The sequence below is a fragment of the Cavia porcellus genome, unplaced genomic scaffold, assembly GCF_034190915.1.
Source record: "Cavia porcellus strain 051 isolate PalLab524CR breed Dunkin Hartley unplaced genomic scaffold, mCavPor4.1 scaffold_3, whole genome shotgun sequence".
Lineage (NCBI taxonomy): Eukaryota > Metazoa > Chordata > Mammalia > Rodentia > Caviidae > Cavia > Cavia porcellus.
Genome location: NW_026947486.1, coordinates 33,612,243 through 33,638,277, shown reverse-complemented (window position 1 = coordinate 33,638,277; position 26,035 = coordinate 33,612,243). Strand labels below are relative to the sequence as shown.

Sequence of the window (26,035 nt, the reverse complement as noted above, 5' to 3'; positions counted from 1 at the left end):
CAGCCTGTTTAGCTGCCGCGCCTGGCCATAGGTCTGCAGAGGAGGAGCTGGGCAGATCTGGGGTGCCCTCACCGGCCTCTCTGCGTGTCTGGAGGACTCTGGATATCTCCGCCCAGACTGCTGGAGTTCCCCCAGGCTTCCAGGTGCAGTGAAGGGGAGAGGTGGGTTTGAGGCTTCCACATAAGCCTCCCCATTCCGGTTACACTTGGAAAATTGCTGAGCTACCGACGGGTGGGCGGGCCCACACTATCAGCCTAGCCCAGCCTGTTTAGCTGCCGCGCCTGGCCATTGGTCTGCAGAGGAGGAGCTGGGCAGATTTGGGGTGCCTGCATCGGCCTCTCCATGTGTCTGGAGGACTGTGGATATCTCTGCAACCAGGGAGGGTCCACAGGTTCCTGAAGCACTGCGGCCTGTGGTGAGTACCCTAACCCAGCTGCGATTGAAGAACTGTGGAGCTTCCAAGGGGCAGGTGGGCGCACAGTGTCCCTGAGGCCCAGCTTGTCTGGAACTGCGGAGTTCTGAGCAGGCAGAGGAGGGCCACTGGTTCTGTAGGCCCAATGGCTTGGGGTAGCACGGTGCCAGAGTCTCAGTAGCTCCAAACATAGAAGGGGATTTTCAACAGATCCTGAGGAAGCTTTCAAATAACACTTGAAACACAGAAATATAGGAAAATGACAAAACGAAAGACCAAATTACAACCTCAAACCTCCAGCCCATCTCAAGAAACCCTAGGAGCGATGTATATAGAAGAAAATATATCCCATCCCCTCATATATAGGACACAATAGCCACTGAAATTGACAAGCAACTCCAGGAAGCTTTAAAGAAATTCAAACTCGAAATAATCTCCCAGATAAAAGAAGAAATGATAAAAGAAGTGAAAGAGATTCTAAATATATCTAAAGAAAACACGGATAAAAAATTGGAGGAACTAAACAAAAAGATAGAATCCCTAGACGAGCAATATAAGAAACAAACAGAATACATAATGCAGATGCACAGAGATATACAGGAAATAAAAAAAACTCCACTGAAAGTTGTAAAAACCGCCTTAATGAAAGTGAAGATAGAATTTCAGACCTTGAAGACAGGATTGCAGCTAGTGAACAGGAAAGGAAAGATCTTTTGAAAATAACAAGGAATCAGGAAACAACAATTCAACAACTGCAAGACGATGCAAAGAAGAATAACATAAGAATGATAGGGATTAATGAAAGAGAGGGAGACAACATGAAGGATGTCAGGAGGATATTTAGAGAAGTAATAGCTGAAAATTTCCCAAGCATGAGATCAGAAACTGACATCAGGATCAGTGAAGCATATAGAACTCCAAACAGTCATAACCAAAATAAAACTACACCCAGACATATAATAATCACCATCCCAGAAATCCAACACAAGAATAGATTATTAAAAGCTGTCAGAGAGAAAAGACAGATCACTTATAAAGGAAAACCTATCAGAATCACAGCAGACTTCTCAGCACAAATGATAAAGTCAAGAAGAACATGGAGTGAAGTATTCCAGATCCTAAAGCAAAATGATTTCCAACCAAGACTGATATATCCTGCAAAACTATCATTCAAAATAGATGGTGCAATACGATACTTCCATGACAAAGAACAGCTGAAGAACTTCATGAACACCAAACCAACCCTGCAAAAAATATTGAAAGACAGTTTAGATACACAAAGGAAAAAACCACTAAGCAAAGCAAATAATTAAACAGAACAGAAAGATAAAGATGCAACAGCAGAGAGATAACATTCCTACAATTAACCAGCATTTAACAGTAATAACCATTAATGTAAATGGTCTCAATGCACCAATCAAAAGAAACAGACTAGCAGAATGGATCAAGAAACAAAATCCAACCATATGCTGTTTACAGGAAACCCATCTAACCCAGAAGGATACTCACAGACTGAAAGTCAAAGGATGGAAAACAATTCTTCATGCAGCAGGAATCCAAAAAAAGGCAGGAGTAGCCATTCTGTTTGCAGACAACGTGAACTTTAAACCAACAATGACCATAAAGGACAAAGAAGGTCACTACATACTCGTAAGGGGAAAACTCGGAGAGGAAGAGATAACTATCTTAAATATATACGCACCAAACTCCAGAGCACCCAGTTATATAAAACAATTATTAACAGAAATGAAAACTCAAATTATCAGTAACACAATTGTAACAGGAGACCTTAATACGCCACTGACACCAAGGGACAGATCAACCAGACAGAAAATGAGCAAAGAAATAACAGAACTGAATCACACCTGTGAACAAATGGGTTTGATAGACATATACAGAATGTTCCACCCAACAACATCAGAATACACATTCTTCTCAGCAGTACATGGATCATTTTCTAAAATAGACCATATATTAGCTCACAGAACATATTTAAGCAAATGCAAAAGAGTTGAAATCATCCCTTGCATATTATCGGATCATAGCGCTCTGAAATTAGAAATTAATGACAAAAGATACTGCAAAAATTCCGCAAACACATGGAAACTAAATAACACACTCTTGAGTAATCAGTGGGTCACACAAGAAATTAAAGAAGAAATTAAACAATACCTAAAAGAAAATGAAAATGCAGATACAACTTACCGGAATCTGTGGGATGCAATGAAAGCCGTTCTGAGAGGAAAATTTATTGCACTGAGTTCCCACATCAGGAAAACAGAACGAATACAAATAAATAACTTGATGCTACACCTCAAACAGCTAGAAAAAGAAGAGCAAGTCAAGCCCAAAGCCAAAAGAAGAGAGGAAATTATAAAAATCAGAGCAGAAATCAATGCAATAGAGACTAAGAAAACAATCCAAAGAATCAACGAATCAAAGAGTTGGTTCTTTGAAAGAATAAATAAAATCGATAAGCCCCTAGCCAACCTTATTAAAAAAAGGGAAGAAAAAGCTCAAATTCATGCAATAAGAAATGAAAAAGGAGAAATCACTACAGACCCAATAGAAATACAGAGGATCATCAACACCTATTTCGAAAACCTCTACTCTCAAAAGTTTGATAACACAGAAGAAATAGACAGATTCTTAGAAGCATATGAAGTACCAAAGCTAGATCAAGAGGATACAAAACTGTTGAATAACCCAATCTCTGCTAATGAACTTGAAAATGTAATTAAGGCCTTACCCACCAAGAAGAGCCCAGGCCCAGATGGATTCACTGCAGAATTCTACAAGAAATATAAAGAAGACCTAATGCCGACACTCCTCAAACTATTCAATGAAATTGATAGGGAAGCAATCCTTCCTAAGTCATTCCTGGAAGCAAATATTACTCTAGTACCAAAACCTGAGAAAGACCCAACTATAAAAGAGAACTATAGACCGATCTCCCTAATGAACACAGATGCAAAAATCGTCAATAAAATATTGGCAAATAGGATCCAGCAAATCATCAAGAAGATTATACACCATGACCAAGTGGGATTCATCCCAGGAATGCAAGGATGGTTCAACATACGCAAATCAATAAATGTAATCCACCATATCAATAAAGCCAAAAATAAGAATCACATGATCATTTCTATAGATGCAGAGAAAGCCTTCGATAGGGTCCAACACTTATTCATGATAAGAACTTTACAGAAAATTGGAATAAATGGTCTTTACCTCAATATAATGAAGGCCATTTATGACAAACCAACAGCCAGCATCATACTAAATGGCCAAAAATTGAAAGCCTTTACTTTAAAATCGGGCACAAGACAAGGATGTCCTTTATCACCACTCCTATTTAATATAGTACTGGAAGTACTAGCCAGAGCAATTAGGCAAGAAAGAGAAATAAAAGAGGTAAAAATAGGAAAAGAAGAAGTTAAATTATCATTGTTTGCAGATGACATGATACTCTACATAGAAGACCCCCTAAACTCCATTGAAATACTCTTAGATACAATAAATAAATTCAGTAATGTGGCTGGATACAAAATCAATACTCAGAAATCAATAGCATTCCTCTACACGAACAACAAAATTACACAGAGGGAAATAAGTGAAACTGGACTATTCACATTAGCAAGCAAAAAAATGAAATATTTAGGAATTACTCTTACGAAAGAAGTGAAAGACTTATACAGTGAAAATTATAATACACTGAAAAAGGAAATTGAAGATGATCTCAGAAAATGGAAAGACATCCCTTGCTCATGGATAGGAAGAACAAACATTGTGAAAATGGCCATTCTCCCAAAACTGTTATACAGATTCAATGCAATCCCAATAGAAATACCATCAACATACCTTATAGATCTAGAGAAATCACTCCTAAATTTCATCTGGAACCAGAAGAGACCTAGAATCGCAAAGGCCATTCTAAGCAGCAAAGACAAAGCAGGAGGCATCACAATCCCTGACTTGACATTATACTACAAAGCAACAGTAGTAAAATCAACATGGTATTGGAATCAAAACAGAGCCGAAGATCAGTGGAATAGATTAGAAGATACAACCACAACTACAAACACACTCAACCACCTTATCTTTGATAAAGGAGCCAAGCAGGTTCACTGGAAGAACGACAGTCTCTTTAATAAATGGTGCTGGAAAAACTGGCTCTCCATTTGCCGAAAACTAAAGCTAGACCCATGTCTATCACCATGTACTAAATTAAAATCTAAATGGGTCAAAGATCTGAATATTAAAACAGAAACACTAAATCTATTGGAAGACAAATTAGGTAGAAACCTTGGAGACATAGGAGTAGGTAAAGAATTCATGAACCGGACTCAAACCTCACGGGAAATACTTCCCAGAATCAATAACTTGGACCACTTCTTATTAAAAAGTTTCTGCATGTCAAAAGAAATCTCCAGCATAGTGAAAAGAAAACCCACAAACTGGGAAAAGATTTTAGTGAACTCTCTCTCAGACAAGGGACTCTTGTCTAAAACATACAAAGAATTTAAAAAACTCAGACCTCCAAAATTCAAAGATCCAATCCAAAAATGGGCATCTGAGATGAATACGCAATTCTCAGATGAAGAAATGCAAATGGCAAATAAATACATGAAAAAATGCTCATCATCATTGGTCATTAGAGAAATGCAAATTAAAACCACACTGAAATACCATCTCACTCCTGAAAGAATGGCCAGGATCAAGAAAACCGACAACAAATGCTGGAGAGGCTGTGGGGAAAAAGGAACTCTCCTGCACTGCTGGTGGGAGTGTAGACTGGTACAGCCTTTGTGGAGATCTGTCTGGAGATTTCTCAAAAAGTTGGGACTGGAAATCCCATTTATTCCAGCTATTCCACTTCTAGGCATATTTCCAGAAGAACTAAAAGCATCATACCACAGTGATATATGTGCACCTATGTTTATAGCAGCACAATTTGAAATCGCCAGATCTCGGAAACAACCCAAGTGTCCATCAACTGAGGAATGGATAAAAAAGTTGTGGTATTTCTATACAATGGAGTATTATTCAGCTATAAAGAAGAATCACATTGAGATATTTATCAATAAATGGGCGCAGCTTGAGACCATACTCATAAGTGAAATAAATCAATCTCGCATGTGTGAATACCGAATAGTTTCCCTAATGTAAGTAATGATTCAAATATATAAAAATATGTGGTAATCATGATTCCCCATTAGGTGGCCTTGGAGCCTTATAAAGTTTTCACTCATTAATTAAAAAGGCTTTATTCTGGGCTTCTTGATATGAAAATATTTGAAGCTAGAGTATATGAAGTTTTATCCAAATATTTTAAGGAAAAAGACACTATGGTAACTACTATTAAGTCAGGTTATATGGTAGTGAAGTACTAGGTTGTTGAAACAGTCATGCTGTGACCTCTATTGTTATATTGTTATGTCCTGTTTTATCTCAATCTCCCCCTTATTGTTTTAAAAAATTATTTAGTCATTTCTTATGTTTGTCTTAATTAAAGAAAAAATTCAAAAAATTAGGATATATAAATAGTAACTCTTTTTGATTTCCTATTAACTTGTTTTGAAGTCCTGTAGTACTCCCACGATCTTGTTTTGACTGATTAGACTCTGTTCCATTCTATATGATAGTATCAAGTTTGAAGACATAGGCAACTACTTTGAAGACAATAAGATTCACTAAGATACCCATTCTGGTTTGACTATTGTCTTCTTTGGAAGTCCTGTAATGTTTACAATGCCTAAGTTTTATTGGTCTTGTTCTCTACTGTTTTGTCCAACTTTATAATATCTAATGAGATAGACAATTCTTTTTAAGGAAACAAGGGACAACGTTGATAACCATTGTTGATAAACTTGTACTCTGTTCTACACCATGTGCTATGTCTATCCTTGGTATTGACCGACAGCTTTGTTTTGCCATATTTGACTGTATTCTTCCCCCCCCCCAAAAAAAGTAATAATCACTAAGGAGTAATAAAATCCAAAATGTGTAAATTTTGTTGTAAAAAAGAGAGGGGGAAAAAAAAAGAAAAAGAGCTCTAGCAGATATAACAGCAAGTGTGTTTAAGGGTGTTAAATAGCTGACTATATCAATGTTTTTGGATCATTGAACACAGCTGTTTGCAGTCTCCCTGTTTGAATATCCACCTTGTATTCTTTGATACTGTGATTTGAGGAACTATTTTCAAGATGATAATATGTAATCTACTAACAGGCGATTTCTTACTGTTATGTTTTTTTTGTTTGTTTGTTTTGTTTTTTTTGTTTTGTTTTGTTTTTTTGTAGTCCTGTATTACGTGTACCCTTACACCGCTTTGGTTTGTTTTGTGTTTTTCTCTTTTTCCTCTTAAATAAAAAAAAAAAAAGAACTTTACAAAAAATTTGAATAGATGGTCTTTACCTCAATAAAATAAAGGCCATCTGTGACAAACCAACAGCCAGTATCATACTAAATGGCCCAAAACTGAAGGCCTTTACTTTAAAATCAGGCACAAGACAAGGATGTCCCTCATCACTGCTCCTATTTAATATAGTACTGGAAATACTAGCCAGAGCAATTAGACAAGAGAGAGAATAAGAGAAGTAAATATAGGAAAAGAAAAATTTAAATTATTATTGTTTGCAGATCACATGACACTCTGCTTAGAAGATGCCCAAAACTCCATTGAAAGACTCCTAGATATAATAAATAAATTCAGTAATGTAGCTAGATATAAAATCAATACTCAAAAATCAATAGAATTCCTATACACTAACAACAAAGTCACTGTCAGATAAATAAGAAAAGGCACACCCTTCACTCTAGGAACCAAAAATGAAATATTTAGGCATGACTCTCATGAAAAAAGTGAAAGACCTATACAGGGAAAATTATAATATGCTGAAAAAAGAAATTGAAGACAATCTCAGAAAATGGAAAGACATCCATTTCTCATGGATAGGAAGAATAAATATTGTGAAAATGGCCATTCTCCTAAAATTCGTATACAGATTCAATGCAATCCCAATAAAAATACTATCCACATACCTCATAGATTTTGAGAAATCACTCCTAAAATTCATCCGGAACGAGAAAAGACTTAGAATAGCAAAAACAGTTCTAAGCAGCAAAGGTAAGGCAGGAGGCATCACAATCCCTGACTTGAAGTTATACTACAAAGCAACCCTAGTAAAATCAACATGGTACTGGAATTGAAACACAGCTGAAGATCAATGGAATAGATTAGAAGATTCAACCACAACTACAAACACACTCAACCACCTTATCTTTGATAAAGGGGACAAACAGGTTTACTGGAAGTACGACAGTCTCTTTAATAAATGGTGTTGGAAAAATTGGCTCTCTGTTTGCTGAAAACTAAAACTACACCCATGCCTATCACCATATATTAAATGAAAATCTAAATGGATAAAAGATCTGAATGTTAAAACAGAAACACTAAATCTATTGGAAGATAAATTGGGTAAAAACTTTGAAGACATAGAGGTAGATAGAGGATTCATGAACAGGACTCAAACCACACAGGAAATACTTCCCAGAATCAATAACTGGGATCACCTCTCATTAAAAAGTTTCTGCATGTCAAAAGAAATCTCCAGCAAAATGAAAAGAAAACACACAAACTGGGAAAAAATCTTAGTGAACTCTACCTCAGACAAAGGACGACTGTCTAAAACATATAAAGAATTAAAAAAATCAGACCCCCAAAATTCAAAGATCCAATCCAAAAATGGGCATTGAGGTGAATACACAATTCTCAGATGAAGAAATACAAATAGTAAATAAATACATGAAAAAATGTTCATTATCATTAGTCATTAGAGAAATGCAAATTAAAACCACACCGAGATTCCATCTGACTTCTGAAAGAATGTCTAGGATCAAGAAAACCACCAATAACAAATGCTGGAGAGGCTGTGGGGAAAAAGGAACTCTCCTGCACTGCTGGTGGGAGTGTAGACTGGTGCAACCATTGTGGAGGTCAGTCTTGAGATTTCTCAAAAAGCTGGAATTTGAAGTCCCATTTTTTCCAGCTTTTCCACCTCTAGTCATATTCCCAGAAAACCTGAAAGCATCATACCACAGTGATATATGTGCACCCATGTTTATAGCAGCACAGTTTTTAATAGCCAGATCTTGGAAGCAACCGAAGTATCCATAAACTGAGGAATGTATAAAAAAGTTGTATTATTTTTATACAATGTAGTACTACTCAGCTATAAAGAAGGATCACATTGAGATATTTATAAATAAATGGATGGTGCTTGAGGCCATACTCATAAGTGAAGCAAATCCAACTCACATGTATGAATACCGAATAGTATCCCTAGTGTAAGAAATGATACAAATACATAAAAGTATGTGGTAATCATGATTCCCCATTATATAGTTCTGAAGCCTTATAAAGTTTTCACTCATTAATTGGAATGGTTTTATTCTGGGCTGTTTGATATTATTGTCTGTGATGGTATGAACAGCTAATTGGAAGAAAACAAGAAGTCATAATAGCTAGTGCTGATTTAATATCATCTTGTTTTGAAATCCCATCAAACTGTTGTTCTTCTGTCTCCATTGCTTTTATCATGTTGTATCCTATTGGATTTTATTATATGTGATAGTATAAACCCAAAATTTTATAGGCAAAGAGATAATATAGAAACCATTGTTCATTTTCTGTTAGCTGGTTCTAAATACCCTGTAATACTTTCACCCTCTTGAATGGTTGCACACTGTCTTGATATGTTTGATGCTATAATATACGAAATTATACTGAAATATTTCAAGGAAAGAGACACTATGGTAACTACCCTTAAGTCAGGTTATCTTGTGGTGAGACACTATTTTGCTTAAATTGTTCTGTTCTGACCTGTATTGTTATGTTTTCATATCCTCTCTTATATCCATCTTCCCCTTTTAAAAAATTTATTTATTTTTTATTATTTTTTAATTAAGGGAAAATTTTTAAGAAATTAGCAGGATATATTATACTATCTTTTTATTTCCTATTAACTTGATTTGAAGCCCTGTATTGCTCTCACCATTTTGTTTTGACTGATTTTACTCTGTTCTGTTCTGTTTGATAGTATCAGTTTGAGGGTATAGGCAACTACTTTGAAGGCAATAAGATTCACTATGATGCCTACCCTGGTTTGACTATTATCTTCTTTTGAATTCCAGTAATGTCCCCAATGTTTAGGTTTTATTGGTTTTATTCTGTACTGTTTTGTTCAATTTTATTATACCTGATGATATAGGCAATTCTTTTTAAGGTAGCAAGAGGCCTTATGGTAACCATTGTTGATCACCTTTTATTCTGTTTTTACATTATGTAATATGTCCATCCTTTGTTTTGACTGACTGCTTTGTTTTGTCACATTTGGTTTTATTCTCTTCATAAAAAAATAGCAAGAACTGTGGGAGTAATAAAACCGCAAATGTGTAAATTTTATTGTAAAAAAGTGGAAAAGAAAGTGCTCTAAAGCATACAACTGCAAGTGTGTTTAGGTGTGTGAGATAGATGACCATATTACTAAGTTTTTGTTGGATCATTGAACACAACTGTTTACAGTCTCACTGTTTGAATATCCACTTTGTATGTTTTAATTTTGTAACTTGAACAACTATTTCTAAGATGACAATATGTATTCTATTAACTAGTGATTTCTTACTGTTTATTTTTTCAAATTCTGTATTAATTGTACCCTTTTACTGTTTTTTTCTTTAAATAAAATTTTAAAAATAGCGAAAATATCAATAGACTTCTACAACAAAAATAAGCTTTGTTTCAACTGTCACACCCAAGGCAGAAACCTGACAATTCCTTGTTTCTGGCATGCGTCTTGCTTATATTGACAGCATTTGTGCTTAGCTTTACTTTTCTATGTGGCAGTTTTGTCATTTTTCTTTCCTTCTTGTTTTATCAGGAGCTTCCTACTGTATTGGACAGATGGCACTTAGCAATGAAATATGGTGTAAATAAAATAATTAAATAAAATATCAAGTACATAATGAATGTTTAGAATTGACATCAACATTTTCAAATCATCTGCTTACTTGTTTACAAAATTTAAGACATATCATTAGAAATAAAAACTTATGTGAACTACAACATAAACACAAACAAAAGTCTACCACAGAAATAAGTTTTGCTTCAACTGTCATACCAAGGTAGTCTTCGTTTGTGACAACTGCATATTTCATACACAAATATTTCTTACACTGATAACATGTATGTTTTATTTTCCTGTCCTTATAGGACACAGCTGACATCTTTTTTAAATTTTCCTGTTGTCGTAGAAGGTCTTTGTGCTGCTTCACCTGCCTGTTCACTTTTCAGCTCATCAGTGTGCTCTACAATTTTTTGCATAGTTCTCTTGGCAGAAAGATTATTTTTCCTCTGCTGTAAATTATCTTTTAAGAGCTCCATTTTCAATCCTCTAAGAAAATTTCTCCATGGCATATTTCATTTTGTCATTTTTTTTGCAAAGTATCAAAGTATTTATGTCACATAAATACTAAAACATAAATTTTGGCCAAAGCTTTGCATTTCAAATGACATCACAGTTGCTGTATAACTAATTAGCAATGTATACTCTGTCTTTGATTTTGTTGTGGAAAGTCTCCATCTCAGGCTTCCATCTTGTCAAGGTTTCCTTGTCAAAATTTCCATTATGGAGCAATTTTGATTCAGCAGTACAAGTTTGATTTTCTTTGCCATACACAAGGCCACTGTAAATTTTCTGAAATCCAAAGATCATAATTTACAATCATTTATTTTGAAATTGCAACATTTAATCTGGAATTTCAAATCTGTTTCTCTGCACATTTACTGGCCTGGTCAACTTGTGCATCAGCAAATGTAGCATCAATTGGAAATGTGACATTCTAACTGGTTTGGGAGATAGGAGCAACAAGTTTGTTCACAACATCATTAAGTTTATCACTATGCAAATAAAGACCTTTTGGCTGAGTTCAAGGGTAAGCGTCTAAATTGAAAGCATAAAGTCTTCACATTACACCAGGGCATAATTTTTATGCCATATTTTGACTCACTGCTGTTCTACAAATCTTTTTCATTTTTTCAGTCACCAGGAAAAATCCCTGGTAGTACAGAAGACCTATGAATTCTTTTAGTTCAGTTAGTGAAATGTCATAATAAATACATTTTTAATATGGCTATTGGTTCATACAGAACATTGCATTTCAGCCTTTATGTATTTCACAACACCTTTTAGCATTTAGAATTTCCAAAATTGTATGGCAGTACTGGCATTCTGTCCAATATATTTCACCCTGGCACGACTTTCAGTTTTAGACCTAGTTCTAATGTTGGATCATTCCATTTGCTTGTGTGGAAATTTTGCATCATTTTGACTAGTCAAATAGTTACTCACATTGATATTTTCTTTGTCATCTGAATCAAAGAGATCAGCATTTCCTGCATCTATATCAGTTGATTCTTGTTTCATTTCACTGTCACAGGAACATCATCATCATCATCATCATCATCATCATCATCACCGATCCACATCAGTTCACTGTTTTGAAAGTATGCATTTTACTCATCCATACATGAGTAAATTGATGATTTGCTTTTGATCTTCAAAACTTACAAATCTGCTTTTTCACGGGCCATTGTATTCAATTGGTCTACTCCTCCCAGAAAAATCGGAAGAAAAAAAATTTAAAGCAAATCCTGGAGTGGTGTGGGTCTAGTGTGTGCTCTGTGATGCTCAGGGAAACATATGCAAAACAAAGTTACATGGAGCATAACGTGGGAAAATGCCATTTTGTCACTTTTGTATGTGTTCACATATCTTACCATTTATCACACAAGGTGGGTAAACATGTAGATTGCTTCCTGTATCTCTCAGGGAAAGGAATAGGGATACACAACTAGCTACTATGATGCTAAAGTACAAATTTACAGTAGAAAAGAGATGGGCCTGCTGGACCTAGTCTTATTTAAACAGAGGAAGATACATGTACATGGATAAAGAAGCTCAGATTGTGTCTTCAAACCCTAGCAAAAATATATTTCTGTGTCTAAAGAGCAAAACAGAAGAGTTAAAGAAAACATTAGAATTAGAGCATCAATTTAGGACTCCCAGGAAGATGGTAGAGCAGTAAGCAGCAGAATGAACAGCCTCTCTGAGAGAAACAATCCAGATGCTTGAATATAGCATCATGGGGAAGACAAAAAAGAAGGAAGTGGGTCCCTTGAACCCAGGAATTACTGAAAGTGAGAATTGAAGCCCTCAGAGAGAGTAAAAAAAAACTTAAATGAAGAAGAGGGCAGTACCTTCACCAGGAGTTGACCTACTCTGTGAGTGGAGCTGTTGGAACCTGGGGATGCATGGTCATGGTTGACTGTAGTGGCTGGCAAGCCCGGAAGCCCCTGCAAAGAGACATAGCAGTGGAGGGGAGCAGCAGACACAGAGGACTGCACTGGCTGGCGATGAATGCAGAGGGCTCAGTTCTCCTGTGGGAGAGAGCAAGTGGCTGGGAGCCATTTTGGAGTCAGGCTGGAGAAGCCTAGAACCAGAACTGCACCTGGCTCCTTCAAGCAGCTGCTAGCTGGGAGCAGTTCAGTGGAAATTGCTTGGAATGAGCCCCACCCCTATGTGCATTCCAACAGCCCTGTGCTGAAGTTCCTCACAGGAGTAACCAGCCTAGCCTGGAGGCAATGGCCAGCCCTGCTTCTGCACTCTAACAACAATGGTAGGGGCTCTGGACCCACCCCTCTTCACACACTTTGGCAAACATCATCTTAGATTATGCAAGTAACCAGCTAAAAGGCAGAGTGCCAGCCCTGCCCCCTGCATGCACTCTAACAGCTACCAGCAAGCCAAACAGTGGCAGAGGGGGCTCACTTGAGTGGAGCAGACAGTCAGTGGTCAATGTGGGCTGAGAGAGCGAGCAGATCTGTGTTTGCCTGCTGAGCACTGCTACAAGAAGTCCCTTTCCTTCAGACGGCCAGCAGAAGCAGAGACACATGTGATAGCTTGGACCCCGGAATAAAATCCAAGGAAGCAAGAAATTAAAATTTGGAGAGCAAAGGCTTTATTTTAGGCCAAGCCTGGTAACACAGTCTCCAGGAGCCAATTTGGAGACTGTGCGCCTTACAGCTAGGGGATTAGGCTTTTAAAGCTGAAAACCACAGGAATGTTGTAATTGCTGACACAGTTAGGTAGCATCTGGGCTTTACAGAACTTGCTGTAATTTCCTTGAAGTTAAGCATTTCTTAAAGAACAGCACATTTTATTACAGATAGCTGAATGAGGGGTAGGGGAGGGGGTTAAAGGAAACTGATACCTAAGGCTTTTACAGCTTTCTCAGGAAATAGAAACTTAACCTAGAAAGATAGGAAGGGAGGGGGATTTACAAGGATCTGAAACTTAAGTCTTTACTGGAGATGGAATTTTAATCTCTATTGAAATGGCACATACAGAACAGGAAGGGAGTGCATTGGTTAGAACTAGGTTACAACAACACACAGCCAGGTAAGCTCTGTGCAACTGTAGGCCACCTTTGGAGGCCCTTGATTCCTTTAGGCAACCATCACCCACCAGTAGGATCAGACAAACACATCCCTGTGTGCCTGCCACCATCACTGGAATCCCAGTGTAGACACACAGGCTGAGAGAAACATCCTCACCTCCATGCACTACTGATCATCAGGGAAGCACCAGTGTAGCTGTATAGGTCTGGAGAAGCCTGCTCCATCCCATGCTACCTCCCTGTGAATCTGGAGTTAGAGGAACCCAGGTGCCTGTCCCATTCCCCTACACTGTGGAGGAGCAGCTAATGTGGGAAGTGCCTGGAGCCCCACAACAAGCTTGTTGGGCAGAACCCAGGAAAATATCACGATGAAGAACAAAAGGTAACCTCAGACCTCAGCACACACTGAACAAGTCTGGGGGATACAGTCATGGAAGAAAATGGAAGTCTCACACCTGAAATCTCTGAGAGATAGCAACTGAAATAAAGAAACAACTTCATGGATTGTAAAGGCAGTCAAATCAGAAATAATGTCTCAGGTAAAAGAAGAAATCACAAACATACTGAAAGAATTGCTCAGCATGTCTAAAGTAGACATAGATAAAAAGAGGAGCACATGAAAATGATGGAAACCTTGAATGAATATAGAAAGGAATTACAATGCATGAAACAGATTCAAAGAGAGATTCAGAAAATTAAAAATTCAATAAAAAATTGGCAAGACTGCTTGACAGATACTAAAGATAGACCTTCAAACCTTGAAGACAAGCTTATGCTAGTGATGATGAAAGGAAAGATCTCTTTAAAATAACAAGGAATTAGGAAGCAACAATTCAGTGGTTGCAAGATGATGCAAAGGAACATAATGTAAGAGTGTTAGGCATTGGTGAAGAAGCAAGGCTCAACACAAATGAAATTAAAAGGCTATTTACACAAATAGAAAACTTCCCAAACATGGGAAATGCATTTGGCATGCAGATAAGCGGGGCATATAGGACTCCAACTAGCCATAACCATAGTAAATCTATACCCAGACATATAATAATTAAGATCCCAGAAATTCAACACAAGAACAGAATTTTAAAAGCTGTCAGAGAAAAGAAACAGATCACTGTAAAGGAAAACCAATCAGAATCACAGCAGACTTATCAACACAAACTACTAAGTCAAAAAGAGTTTGGAATGAAGTGTTTCAAACTCTGAAAGAAAACAACTTCCAACCCAGATTGATATACCCTGAAAAATTATCTTTCAAAATTGATGGAAAAGTAAGATATTTCCATGATAAAGAACAAGTGAAGGAGTTCTTGACTGCCAAACCAACCTTACAAAGAGTGCTAAAGAATATTCTAGAGAAAAATAAAGATGACCATGGTTCCAGGAACAGCTGCAGAAGAGGACTGCAAAACAATACAGGCAGCTAAATAAACGGGAATAGTTGAGGGACAACAACAGGAGCATAGCATGGCAGAGACAAACCAATATATGCTGGTTGTTACCATTAATGTAGGTAGCCTCAGTCATCAATAAAAAGAAACACTGGGAGAGTTGAGCAAGAAACAAGATCCATCAATATACTGTATAAAAGAGACATATTTAACTGGAAAGGAAATTCACAGACTGAAAATCAAAGGAGAGAAAACATTTGCTCTGTGTGACAGGAGACCAGAAATAAAGCAAGAATAACTTGTCCATCAACCACAAAGTGCATAAGAAAGATATGGTATTTCTGTGCAATGGAATGCTACCCAGCTATAAAGTAGGATGATCTCTAGGCTCTTGTAGGTAAATGGGTGAAACTGAAGGTTCATGGGTGAAACAGTTTGAACTCATACAGGAGAACCCTAGCATAAGAAATGGAAGGAGTTAATGAGATCCAAAAGCAAAATAATTGTAAAAGTGATAGGGGAGGAAACACCTGGGAGGAAAAGGTGGTAATTACTGTTAATTTCTTACTGTCTAGTCTGGAATTCTTGTATTGTTTTCAAAAAATTGTTAGGTTTGTCTTTTTTCTGTCTTGTTTTGTTAGATTTTACTCTGTCAGATGGTAGGGGCAGCTATTTTGAGTACATATGATATATTATAGTAATCATGCTTTCCTGTTATATTGTTTCGAAGTCTTATAATGCTTTCATTTATTTGTTTAATTGGTTTTATTTTGTTTTGTTTGATTTTATTATATGTGATGGTATGGACAACTTTTTGAGGAAAACATGATATTATTGTAGCCATTGTTCATTTCCTGTTATGGCTTTGAAGGCCTAATGCTTTCATTCATTTGAATGGTTTTATACTATTTTATTATGTTTGATATTATTGTATGTGAAGGTATTGTCAACTATTTGAGGAAAACAAGAGACATTAAGGTAGCCACTGTTGATGTCCTGTGGTCTTGTTGTGAAGTCCTGTGTTGCTTGCATTGTACTCTTCTGATTTGCTTTGTTCTGCTTTCTTCTCTTTAAAATATAAATTGCAAAATTAAAGCATCAATTTATATATTTAGTCTTGTACTTCACTATAAAGATAGTATGTGAAACAACTGATCAGAACATACGTATTTTCATGATTAATATAGGTTTTAGAGGATATGAGCAAATTCTATTAAATTCTATTCCTATAGATTGATTGTAGCTTAAAAAGGTTGAAGACTAGGAAAGTGTCTTGCTTTGAACCTGAAAGGTATGGCTTTGCTGTATGGAAGGAAAGGCATGAGCTATAGAGAAGTCTATTAATGTTCATAGTCAGTTTCAGTTACCTATGTAAATGTCTTTCCCCCTGATTACAATTTCTTGTTTATTTTCATCCGATATTTCTATTTAATTCGTCCTAGAGTGATTAACTTTTTTCACCTTTCCAATTTTTCCTTTCTCTCTTTGGTATTTCCTCATTGTTTGGACATAATAAATTTTCATTTAGTCTCATAAACCATTTGTGCTTGCCACTAATGGTTAACTAATTTTTTTACTGTTTTACGTGTCATCCTGGAATTCTATACTTTCTAAAATGTTTAGATATTTTATTAATAAATATCCAGTAGGACATGTTTTGTAAATATGTTTATGCATTCGTTGCATTATGTTCAAAATTAGTGACTTTTATCATTGTACCTTACAGAAGTTCCATGCTGATTTCAAAGTTATCAAATAAGCCATCTGAAATATCATGCAAGTTTTGTATATAGTCACTGCCTACATGCCAATTCTCAGCATCAATATTTTAAAATATATTTGTAGTTTTGAAAGGATCACTGGATAGTTACATGTTCATTAATTGCAGTATTCATATAGATTTCTTTATTATATAGATTTCTTACCCAGATGAAACTTGGGTAAATATATTTAAGCATTTTGTGGTGTTAGTATCTCAAAAATTGCAAGGAGTGGTATGTGGGTGACTGACTAAAGAGGAGTATAAGGACCTAGTACTACAAAAATATATGTAAAATTGCTAGAATGCTTGTGATTTTTTCCTGTATTATAAGCAATGATAAATTCTTGAAAAACATCTACTTTTTTTTACTGAGTAAGTTATGTATGTTTTCCAGTGTAAGTTTTGTATGTTAAGTATACATATAGTTTCTCATATACTCTGTATAACTACTTTGTAAGTACTATTATTAACCTCATTTTAGAGATGAGGAAGCAGATGCTTGGAGGTTAACCATCCTAGTTCAAGGGAAATAGCTACTCTGATGGAGCAGAAATTCACTTTGGCTCTAACTTAAAATGTCCATTCTCTAAGCCAAAGGAAAGTGGTGGTCCATGAACCTTTTTAAAGATCACTCTGGTTGAAGTATGAGAACAGACTGCAGGAGAAAAGTATAAAGTATAAAGGCAGGGAGACGAGAAAGGCTGCTGCTGCAATAGTCAAGACCTGTTAGGTCCTATTAAGGGAGCTGTCAGTTAATCAGGAATTTTACAGAGGACTAACATAGACAGGTTATTTACAACACCTTTCTGACAGACCTTGTAAAAGATAGATTGGAGGAGCAAGACTAAAGGTAGAAAAATAAATGTCTATTTTCGCCCCTATCCCTTACCTTGATGTCACTCTATTTAGGCTCCAAGAAGTTAGATTTTGCCTACTTTTCTAGGTAGTAGAATTCCTGGTCAGAGTTCCTATAGCAGTGCAGCGGTGGCATCCATCACTGGCAGGGGTGGGGCGCATGCGCGCGGTTGCTAGGCAACGGCGGTTGGGCTCAGCAGAGATTAAGGAGCCAGGGTTGTGTGTGTAGGCAGCAGCGCCAGAGGTACAGGAGGATGCAGCTGCGACCGCCGCCCCAAGAGGGAGCCGCGGCTGTCTCTGGCCACGGGGACTGACGGACTGGAATCAGGCCTGAGGGTCGCTTCATTGAAGACACTGGGGGCGTCATCTAGCCAGAGGCTCGGGCCTACTAGGAGGAGAAGGTCCAGACTGCTGGGCGAGGGCCCTCCCACCTCCATTCCTTCCCCTCATCCTTCTACATCGATGGTGGTGAATTCGGAGACGCCAGGGAACCAAGGCACCAGATTTCATCCTTACATCCAGCTTTTCTGTGGCCCCATCTCTTGGACACCTGCGCAGCCACCTACCTCCCTTGCCCGCCAAACCTATCTACGGCGGCGGGCGGGGGAGGGGCTCCTTCCCCAGCTTTGCTGCTGGGGCTTCCAGGAACCGAGCTGGGCGAAGACGGTGACTGTAGGAGAGTAGGGGGTGAGTAGTGGAACCGCACTCTTCCAGCGCTGTAGCGTCTTTCTGGCCTCTTGGGCCCCAGGAGGAGAACGAAATACTGATTTTTCCTTCTGAAGCTACATTTGCTCGCGGCTAATTTGAGGTAGTTTTGTTTCTTAAAGACACCACTTTGTGGCTTCAGCTCCTATGTCCAGGAATGTAGGGATTGGTGCTAAGGGCCTGGTTTAGCTTTTTTCATGCCAAAGATGTTGAGAACTCCATATACAGTCTCACACCTCTGGGTACCTGATACCAAGACAGTCTCTCTCAGTGCCATGGTCGCTCCTTTCTCCTCAGTGGTTCTGGTTCTGCCACTGGCTATTGGTCTCAGGGGGCACAGCCTGACCTTACGCTTCTGAAGAGCTGATTCTCTGTGCTGCTGTTGCTTTCTCCTCAAGACTTGAACAGCTAGCGACAGTGATCCCTTACTTTTCAGTTTTCTTTTTACTCGTGTGCCAAAAGCTTCTGAAAGCCTTGTAACTAACTTCTGACTTTAGCATGTAATAGTAAGAAGTTAGTAATTATATCAAGTAATGATGATGATTGATAATAGTCATAACACTAGTAATAATAATAAGCCAATCCAGTAGCACACACTCTACTTGACTTTTCAAAGTGCTATCCAACTTGAGACATAGAAAGAGTGGATCACTGGTAACATGTTTTGTGAACTATTCTTTATTCAAAATGATATACTTCTTTTTCATCCAGAATGATGACATCCTACTTCATTTTCATTGCAAAATATGTTGATAAAATCTAAAATGTACCCAATAAAAATGAGGCTGGATTGTGATGTATGTGTTTATTGAGGTAACCTGCAGTTGGAAATAGTCACTTTTCAAAAACATTGGCATGAGGCACCAGATGTTTTGGAGAAGGTAAATTTAAAGATCTAAGGTTGTGAGCTACATTTTTTGAAAATTAAAAATATCTTGGAGGAGTAAGATTGTTTTTTAACCTACAGTTCACTTTGACCCTTTTCAAAGTGGATTGAATTTCAATTAACTAGTAATGTTTTTGTAAGGTACTTCTGTGGGCACACACTAGAAGATGAGGTCCTTCTTAAATTTGGATCACTTCCATTTCAGGTTTCTTTTATCTAAAAAGAAATGATGAAAAAGAAGTACAATAATGGAAAAATTAAATTTAGTTTTTGTAAATCTTTTTAAATTAAAGATTTTTAAAAAGGATATAGATGCCATTTGTGATTAACTTTAGTGAATCTACCAGAACTGCCAGTTCCCTAGCAGTTTTGAATAAAATGCTTTACTTGACAGATTCCTTGTATGAGAGTCTCTTGGGTATGGTATAAAGTGCAGTATAACTCTGTTGTCACTGGAAAATTATCTTAGACTTAAGTGTGTATTGTTTTGTTTGTTGCATTGGCAAGTTGATATGTTTCCTAGTTGTTAGATTCTAAAGTTAGAGGTATTTTTGTTTTGAAAAAGTTTTTGATGAATTAAACTCTGAATTATTTTAAATAATAATTCCCACATGAAATTCTTCTGTTTACTGTAACATATTTCAAAACCTGGATACTTTTGAATACATTAGAATTCTGTTATGGTGACAATGGCCAAGTAAGCATCTCATAAAAAGAGCATTCACCAAACTATCATAAAAATAGCATTGATAGCTCATTTTGCAGATACAGTGAAGACACTGTCCAGTGAACTCTGGAATGAAGGTTTTTTGTTTGTTTTGTTTTTACAGTGACTTTCAACAACCTTTTATTTTTCTAGCTTGTACTGTGTGCCCACTACCATGCTGGGTGTTGTGGAAACATATATATATATATGATATATATGACATCATGATGAATAATTGAAACTTGGAGTAAACACTAAGAGCATTAATAGTAAAGGGAGATTACCAGAGGAGGTACGTCCAAAGAGGTTTTATAGAAAAATCTGACTTGACTATGGATGTACATACATTGTTAAATGGAAAAGAATTTCAGTGTAGGATGAGCTATGCTACTTGATTTTCTAATTTTTGTGCATATTATTCTGTTTGCTAAGCTCAAAGGAGGAGGGAACTACCAGTAGCAATTTATTTCATTTTAGTGTGTGTAGATTACATTACATACTAGATTAATAATGCACATGCTGTAAAAGTCAACATAAAATAGTCGCCTGGCAGAATATTTTCTGAGCAGATGTAGATAACTGAGTTTACATATTGTTATATCCTGTATTTTTACTGTCTACTGAGGAACTGTTTTCTTCTATGTATTTAGTATAAAACTGGTCTGATAAGTACAATCTTAGATGATTAATGTGCACCAAATGCTATTTCCTGACAAATTGTATAAGCAACATGTATTTTTGTTCATTAATATATTTAATGATAGCACAAAGTTACCCTCTTAATACTAGCATTTCTACCATTTTCTGAAAATACACAGAAGAGATATTTCAGTCTTGCAAATGGATCCTGTTAAAGCTCTAAAAATATTGTTAATAATGCAACTAATGTTCATGTTCAAACTAAAATGCAAACTTGTGCAAAACTCATTTTAGTTCATTTCTTACTGCTTTTTGCTGTGCTGAATTGACTACATCACTAATGGTCTGCTGTTTTTATTTATTTATTCATTTATTTTGAGACAAGTTCTTGCTATGTAGTTCAGTCTAGCCTTGAACTCACTATTAGTTCAGGCTGGCCTGAACTAGATGCAATACTTCTGCCTCAGCCTCTGGAGTACTGAGATTACAAGCATGAAGCACCATACTTGTGTTTGCTGGGTTTTAAACAACCATTATGAGTTGATGTTTGCATATAGAAAACCATACTGCAATTACAGATGATCTCTGACTTACCATCGTTTCCCTTGTGAGTTTGCAACCCTAAAATAGTGCAAAACAATACGCATTTGATGTAAACTGTACTTCTAATTTTGATATTTTCTCAAGCTTATAATATGTTCAATATTTTTTATCAATACTGTGCAGCTGCAGTGAGCCATGGCTCCCTGTTAGCCATGTGATCATAAGGGAAAACCACCAATAGTTTACAGTGAATTGTATTGTTAAACTATGAACTTTGGTAGGTTAGGCATATTAAATGCATTTTTGAATAATGATATTTTCAATTTATGATGAGTTTATTGGAATATAACCCCATCATAATTCAAGGAGCACCTGTGTTACATCAAAAGAGAGGTTCAAATACATCCTCAAATTGCCAATTTCATTGTTTCAAAAATATTTTAATGTATATTCTAATTTGTTTTATTTATACTATTTATCTAGTTCATCAAAAGGAAAGTTTTTAGTCTATGTCTTATACTTGAAATAATTACTTTGAAGACAATTATACACAGTATATTAACTATTGTTTTTCTCTTATTTTTTAAAAAAATTTTGTTTTATTTCTTCATGAAATAAAAATACATAAGGTACCTAAAGGTACTTTTAAGTAATTTCTACATTTTCTCTATTTGGATTACTAAATATTACTGAAGTTAATCTTAGTCCCTTTCTGGACTATCACAAATTCTGAAACAGTGTGATCCAAGTTATAATTTAACAAAATTTCATTAGTCAAGAAATTTTTTAGCCTGCATACATATAGCAGTCATGCTAAAAATATTTCCTGCAGGGGATTTAGCTCGGCAGCATAAGCACCTGCCTTGCCGGCACGCAGTTGTGAGTTCGATCCCTGGCACACACACCCACACACACACACACACACACACACACACACACATTTCTGCAGTATGAACTCCATGTTGGATTTGAGTATAGAAAGAGCAACTAGACACGAAGAAGGGAGATTTAGATTTTATGTATTTAAAAACATCTTCTAAGTACTCTATTAGGATATTATATGTATTAGTCTGTGAGAGGGATTACAAGTTAATATACATTGAATATACTTATTTGAATATTGTTTCAGATTTTAGAGTTTTTGAATATTTGCATAGATCTAACAATTAAGTATTCCTGATTCCAAAATCCAAAATTCCAAATACTCAGAGAGCTGAAACTATTTGAGCACTGACATATTGCTCAAAAAGTTTTGGATTTTGAAATGTGGATTTTCAGTTTAGGAATGATCAATCTGTAGCATAAGCAAAACTGGGCAATAGATATAGTAAATGGCTTTCAGATGTTTTAAAAAACTACAGTGGCAGTGTTATTTGGATGCAAATTCAATAAATTTACAAATTCTTGCTGTTTCATCAGAGTTAGAAGGTAAAATGTTCATTACAATTTACAGTAGTCTAGATAAATTGATAATGTCACAACTTTCAAAGTAATAAAATTTCAGGATCTTCTTTCCTATTTCTGAATGAATAAACGTATAATGTATACATACATATTGATTGTAATGTATTCTATTTGTGTTTTGATGCAATAACCTCTGACACCCTGTATTTCTGAAATTTTGAGATGATATTCTGAGAAGACACTTGAATTTCTACTCTGATTAACTTTAGGCTACTCCTAATAATAAGATTGCTAGAGACTTGTTGTTTATTATTGATGTTCTCTCCAAAGAAGTAAAGCTAGTTCTTTGTTTCATGCCTTCTACATTAATGATAAACTTGTCTCTATTATGTAACTCTTTTCTCTTATAGATCTTGTTTCTTAGGTGTTACAGCAAAGGAAGCAATAGCACAGTTTATTGGATTAGTTAAACATTTAGCTCTTTGTAATTTTTAACTAAGTGAAATTCCCTTAAATTCCCAGCTTCTTTGCCATTCCAGTAATATGTGTGAAAAAGTTTTACTGTGTGTATACTTATGGATGAGAGGAAAAGAGACAATACTTTTCTTATAGATAAACATTGAAACTAGAGTAAGTATTAGTGAAATCTGTTTAATTCTTAATAATCTCTATTAATAAAAAGTAATAAAACCTCAGAAAGTATTTCAAGTCATTAGAATTTGAAAGATAATTTTATATTTACATTTGGATATTAATATTGCTAACCTAGGTAATTTCAAAAATTCAACTAAAGGCTATGGGATATGAAATCTTGCTAATAAATTAAGAATTAGTACAAGTATATAGTGAATTTATAGCAAGGATACTTTGAAAAAGAGGTCCAGATCTTTAAGTTGTGAAAATTTGTCGGTCACTGACCCAATTGCATGTGTCTTGATTAAAGATTATTGGTGAGCTGGTTGCAGTGACACATACCTGTGGTGCCAGCTACTCCAGAGAGACCAGCCTGGGAAAAATCTTGTCTTACAAGAGGATTTTTGTAGCAAATAATAAAGAAGTATTTAAAATTAGATTAAAACAACAATAATAATTTTTGTAATTATGTTAATGCTGTAAGAGTTGTTCATGGAAACCAAGGGGAGAAAATACACCATAGGCACATGAGGGACCTGAAATAGGATGAAAAAATAGTCAATAACTAAGGAAAGTTTATTCTCTTTCTCTCTTTATTTCCATCCCTGCATCCACACAGGGTGCCTCATTTATCTTTATTTCTTTCAGTATGTCTAATTCATTTTTCTCACTCCTCAAGTGTATAGCTAAGTATTGCTTATCCAAGAGTTCTCAAGTTTACATGTTCTAAGTGTAGGCAATCAGAAGATACTCATTAGCATTTCTGAATCTCAGCTCCCAATTCTGAATGAACCAGTTTTGACCATATGTCCAGCTAGGATCTGATTATTTATAGCTGAAGGTATAAGATTGTATTGTATATATAGACTATTAGGCCACAACCCTAAATGAGGATACATATAGTTCCCAGAGAAGGATTTGGGCTGAATAGCACCTCAAGTAGTGCCTACCGTGCAGTAATCATTTGTGGTGCATAAAATACATTGTTTAAAGACATGTATAGCGTTATCTAAAAGAGAAGAAATAGGTTACTTTTGTGATATGATTTTCTCATTCAGAGACAATGAGAATTGGAGATGATACCATCTAGCCTCTTTATTTCAAAGAGAAGAAAACTGAAGAATAGAGAACAATTTAAAGAAATAAGATTTGTTCAAAATCACAGAATAGCTTGGCATGTCAGCGCATGCCTGTAATCCTAAGAATTGGGAGACTGAGGCAGGAGGATAAGCTTGAATTCGAAGTCAGCCTGAGCTACAAAGTGAGTTCAAAGCCAGCCTGAACAGCGTAGAGAAACCTTGTCTCATAAAGACAAAAAAATCACAACAAATAATACAAAAACTATGATTAAAATTTGATTCCTGAGTTTTGAGTTTTTTCGTAGATTACAGTATCCAGAATAGAGTATCTGTTAAAATGTTAATGTACTTTAAATCAAGCTTCATAGAATACTCAATAATATTTGATTTTTACCCTAGAAAAGTAAAGATAGATGAAAAGCAATATCACTCTTTAAACATTTTTTGTTATTTATTTATTTATTTAGGCAGGATCTCTCACTATGTGTAGTCCTGGCTGGCCTTCAACCTTCTATGTAGCTAAGGATGACCTTGACCTCATGACTGTCCTCCTGCCTCAGCCTGCCGAGTGCTGGGATTACAGGCATGTACCATCACACCCAGATAGCAATACCATTTTTCTGTCAGTATATCGAGACAGAGAATATAAGAAGTCCATGGATAATGTCTGATTTTTTACAATAAAAAATTTTAAAAGGATGATTCTGAAAGGCAGATAAATAATTGGAGTATATGATATACTATGCTGCTAGGTTTAAGGAAATAGTGATGTGAATGGTATTTTGGCTACTGAGAAACCTAGACCAAAAACACACCAACAATAGTTTTCCACCCTTTGATCAATGCATTCATTCAATATTTATTTGTTGTGCACTCCATGTCCAGCCCTGTTTTAGGCATCAGAGATACACTGCTGAGCAAAACCAACTTCCTATAACTGGAGGTTGCATTCTGGAAGATGACACAGGCGATTAATAAATAATATATAATATCAGGGATGAAGGTTGTTAGGGTAATAAATGAAGAAAAGGAGATAAGGTGCCATATGTGATGCAATTTTAGATACTACGATCAGGAAACGTATCTGATGAGGTGAGATTGAGCAGATATGAGAAACTAAGGGAGCTCCACATGTAACTGTATAGTGGAAGAAAACTACAGGCAGAAAATGGAATGTGCAAAGACTCTGAGGCAGAAATCTGATTGGCATGTTCAAGGAACAGTAAAAAAGTATCTGGAATGTAGCATGAGGGAGACAGTGGTAGACAGTAAGATAAAAAGGTGCATTTAGAGGCCAGGTCACATAGTCCTTCATATGACAAAATAGAAGTTTTAGATTTTATTCTATGTGACAAAAAAGCTCTGGGAGGCTGAGAGAAGTGTTAGTTTAATTTGATTTAAATTTCAAAGGAATATTCAGGTTGCCCTGAGAAGAGAATAAGAGAAGAAGGGAAATAATTTAGCATGATATTATGATAATCCAGGTGAGAGAAAATGGTTGGACT

The 26,035-nt window shown here is 36.1% G+C and overlaps 1 protein-coding gene across 17 annotated transcripts in view; it reads left to right on the top strand.

Moving 5' to 3' along the window:
- The window catches only part of Zc3h12b (zinc finger CCCH-type containing 12B), a 579,255-nt gene that overhangs the window by 72,184 nt on the left and 481,036 nt on the right, over positions 1-26,035 (top strand). For 12 of the 17 annotated variants that reach the window (XM_063246012.1, XM_063246005.1, XM_063246011.1 and 9 more), the window contains exon 1: positions 18,016-18,622. The exons of the other annotated variants lie outside the window; for them this stretch is intronic. The gene's annotated coding sequence lies outside the window, so the exon portion shown is untranslated. Of the gene's footprint in view, positions 1-18,015; positions 18,623-26,035 lie in introns of those variants that run through there. 17 annotated transcript variants of the gene reach the window in all.